Raw genomic sequence first — 4,649 nt, forward strand, 5'->3', positions numbered from 1 at the left:
TCCTGGGAGTGATACGCCAGTGGGACCCTGCTATGAATGCAATGGTCCGCATTTTGTTAGGGACTGCCCAGTACGAAAAGAGAAGCTTTTGACAAAAAATGCTAGTGGATATCAAGCATGGCCCCGTGTGCTTAGGCACTGCGGTGGCTGCGGCAATGACCATCTAGCTAAAGATTGTCCAAATAAGCCTGTAGAAATAAGAACTTCCTTGGGGTATGTTGGGGTGATTCCCTCACCTTCAACTTCGGAAATGAAAAGCGAGAACGTGCCATTGAGGATGGTATCAACAGTTCTAGCTGGTAGTTGTCAACTAGAACCCGTGTTGACACCTATAGAAGGGACTGATTCTCAGCATGAGAAAGCCAAAAGGAAGAGAAGAAAACAACGCAGAAACAAAGCAAAAAGCACAAGGACGACCAAAAGACAATCAAGTTCCAGTGGAACTGAGTCATCAGATTCAGGTTCATGGGAGTCTATCATCCTTGAAACACCGGACGGTACACGAAGAATGGATGTTGTGCAAACAACTGCAGAAACAAACAAAACAAACCAAACGCTTGAGACGGAACCACAAACAAAAACCACAAAATCTTTAAGGGTAGTAACAAGAGCTCAAGCTAAAAAAGCGCAAGAAAACGAAGAAACGTTGGAGAGTCCGAAAACAACGAAAACGCAAACTAGTGGGGACTCACAGATAGAAGAAGAAGAGTCCAAGCCAAAGGACTCGAAAAAACCGCAAACAAGGGTAGAGACCACAGCACAAGTTGATCAAGCTTCAACTTCGTGGGATACGGATTCCGGAGGCTCGGTGTTGGTTGACAAGGTCAATGAGACCTTGGACAGCGTCGTAAAAGCTTATGAGAAGTGACTTACAGACAACACGACCATACCACCAAAGCTGAAGGAGTATCCGAATCCAATTCAAGAAAAGATCAACTTGATTAAGCATCATGCACTGATGAAAGATACTCAAACCATAATGGAAGGGCCACCGCCCTATTCAACTGGGAGATTACCGATGCATGTTCCGGATTTGGAAGCAATTCCAGAAGTTTCGAAACTAGAAATGGACAGTGAATGGGGTGTTGAAAAGCTAGGAGAGCTAAAAGGGGAAGAAATTCCACCATTAGAGGGTGAAGAGGCCGACAAACTTTGGGACGAGGTACGAAATCTTAAAGAATTGGACGAGAGTTCTTTGAACTCCGCTCCTTTCTCAAAGATTCAACTCTCAAATTCCCTTGATTTGGATAGAGTGACCATGCCTAAGGAAACAATGACAGACGACGAAGACGATTGCAGTGAGGCTAAGACCTTAGCCACTCTACCTTCATTCGTAGGAAAGACTGAAAACGGCACAGAAATTCTGCCAGTTCCTCTTTCCGGACAAGTCATTCCAAAGGCTAGTGACACATTAAGCCTGTAAGCTATCCTCTCCGCACCAGTCACAGCAACTCTACCGCTGATGGACTTCTTAAGAGTCAAAGCAGAGCTTTGGGCTCAGGTATCAAAATTGCTGATACGTAAAGGGTATTTCGGGGACATAGAGTTTAAACATGAACAAACTAACGTACAAGAACCTGAAACCCAAGTACAAAAGGTCTCATTGAACAAGTTAAACAAAGTGAGCAAATACAAAATGGATAAGGGAAACTCAATGCTTCCAGTTCACGTAGATGAGGTGAAAACCTTAGCCATTCTAGATACTGGAGCAGGGATCAGCATTGCAACAAAAGCGATGTGGATCAAGTGGGGTAAAAAAGCCTTAAGAAAAACTCGAATGGAGCTACAGCTCACAGACGGAAACATGGAGCGACCCCTAGGTATGCTAGAAAATATGATGGTTGAGTCATGCGGGGTTAAGTATGAACACACGTTCGCGATTGTTTACTTCGGTCGCGATCCAAACTACGATGCCATACTTGGTAGACCATTTATGCGCCAAATGCAAGTTATCCAGGACTGGGGATTTGATTACCTCTATTTGAGGCATGACGACGTTACTACTAGGGTAAATTACAAGACTTCACTTATCGTGATGTAACAAGAACCCCTGTAGATGACTTTGATTCCTTTTCCTCTGGATTAACTCCAAATGAAATAAATTTGAGTTGCCATATCGAAAATGCTTGGATATTCCAGACGCCCACTGAGAAGACCTTGGCGGAAGATAGGTACTTAACAAAAACAGAGCGCTTGAGGAGGAAGCTTACATTCCAAATCCTTTCCCTGAACATCTTTTAGATGATCATGAATGGGTGCATATCCTCACAACCCTAGACACTTGTACGCTAAAAAACGGACCTCAGTTCTGTGATGATGATGACCAAAGTGCCATTCCGATTTGGATGGTAAATCTAAGGAACTACATTTCCAGACTCAGAAGAAGTACATCTGGTTAGGGATTGTATTGTGACATGAAAAATTGATATCTTTCGTTCTCAATTTTGTGCATATTTTGATGGTTTCTCAATGGTAATAAGGTGGAAGCTTGTTCAAGAAGATTGCGGTGCCCACAATGGAATAACGGTGTGGTGATACGGCGGCTTGGCGGCTACCCCGATAACAGCATTCTATCTTCAAATATAATGGTTTTACTTGATTTAGGGTGCACACATTGTAAATGCCACAAGTATGCTTGATAAATACTTTGGTATGGTAGATAGGCTAGTAATGTGGAGAATAAAAGTGGGCCTTCATGCTCACATGGATTTTAATTATATTATTAATATGGTATTTACCATAAGGCAACAAGTTGGGGAGTGTGGAAGGCATGTGGAGGAGTGTGTGTAGGTGCATAATTGGGAAAGATTCTTCTAGAATGCCTACATGGAAGAGAAGAATTCCGCCATGTGTAAGTGCGATCTCCATCTACACGCCACTTAGGCTTGGCTATTATCTCATCACACTCTCAAAGTCAAAAAGTCTTCAATTTAATAATCAATAGAAGACTTAGCCTAAGAGGACAATTGATGGTGACATCTACCCTTATGTCACTGAAGGGTTGAAGATTTTTATGTTGTAATTTATAACAATGGAAGAGAGGGTGATTCTCCACCTATAAAAGGAGCCCTCCTCTCCCTTTCAAATCAAGGAATGAGCCTCCTCAATTGAGCATTTTGTGTCATTGTGCCATTCTCTTATCTTTCAAACCCCTATTCAAACACTCTCTTTACATGTGAATGTCTCATTTAGCATTAGCTCCTCATGCTTAACCCAATTTTGGACCTCTTTGATGATTCATGATAAGTGGAGTTATTATCTTGGTGGGCCTGTGACTTCTCAAGGTAGCCCTTGCCTTATTGCCGCCCTCCTTTGGAGGTACCAATGGTCTTAGCGGTAATGAGCATGCGAAAAGACTTTGGGGACCATAGGTAAATCTTTACGATTGTCCGCTTAGCAATGTTAACCCTTACCCTCTATCTTGAATCATGAAGGAGATGAAAGGCAAGAGGCTATGTGAAAATTGAGGTTTCATGCAAAGAGAGGGAAGTGCAGTTTTTGTGGTCCAATACCCAATTTTCAACCGATAATTACTCATCACTCGGGTGTTGATTTCTTAAATTGATCATATGGCTAGGAAGCTCTTTATATGCTCTTTCCACTCATGTAACTAATTTCTTAATCCCTTACTTCATTGATGATCAGAATTTCTCCCAAGTTTGCTAACTTTTAGGCGAATTTTGGCAGTTTTATAGTCTTGTAGTAAAATGCTCATAACTTTTCGCTCGGTTGTCCGTTTTTGAAAGTTTTTATATGGGTGCGAAGCTCTCTTCAAGCTCTACGCACGTATATAATCATCTTTTGCACATCCTATATGGATTTAAAACTACAATTCTCTGTGTATCTCTATTTTTATAGACTTTTAGCCATTAAGCCAATATTAGATAAAATGGGAAAAATCCCTCAAAATGGGAATGTATTTAAAAAATTTGTTTTGGCCATAACTTGAACATGCAAACTCCAAATTTGTCGGACAAAGTAGATCTAGATTCTACTTTTCAAGCTCTTTCCAATGATATGTCACATGAATATGTTTTGACAAACTTTTGGATGAGTTACCATACCCCCACTTTTTTCATGGGAATGGGATTTTTCCCACTTTATCTAATATTGACTTCATTCTTTCTTCTTAATAATAATCACTACTACATGTTAGCCTAATACCGGCGCTTATATCGACGTCATTCAACGGGGTCTAAAAAAGCCCCATCATCGGTATAAACGCCGGTATAAGCGCTGGAACCACAGCATCGGTATAAGCGTCAGTATAACAACACCGGCGCCTATATCGGTGTCTATACCGACGCTCACCGGGGATAATACCGACCGGCTAATCCGGCGTCTATACCGGTGCATATACCGGGGTGTATACCGGCCTCTATACCGACGCCAATACTGAGAGATATACCAATGAATATACCGACGCCAGTACCGGGGAATATACCGACGCTGTACCAGAATTTTTTTTTTGGGCAGAATAGTGCTGCCTAGCTGTTGCCTAGCTGCCTGCAATGAACAGGATCAACAACAGCAAACAGACAGCACCATTCTGTCTAAAATAGAGCACAAAAACAAACGTGCTCGTTTTTTTATTTTCTTGATCGACAAACAAGAAATTAAATTAAACATTAATACTCAAGAATGTTTTG

The sequence above is a fragment of the Cibotium barometz genome, chromosome 38 (assembly GCF_041138505.1).
Source record: "Cibotium barometz isolate CiBa-2024 chromosome 38, ASM4113850v1, whole genome shotgun sequence".
Taxonomy (NCBI): domain Eukaryota; kingdom Viridiplantae; phylum Streptophyta; class Polypodiopsida; order Cyatheales; family Cibotiaceae; genus Cibotium; species Cibotium barometz.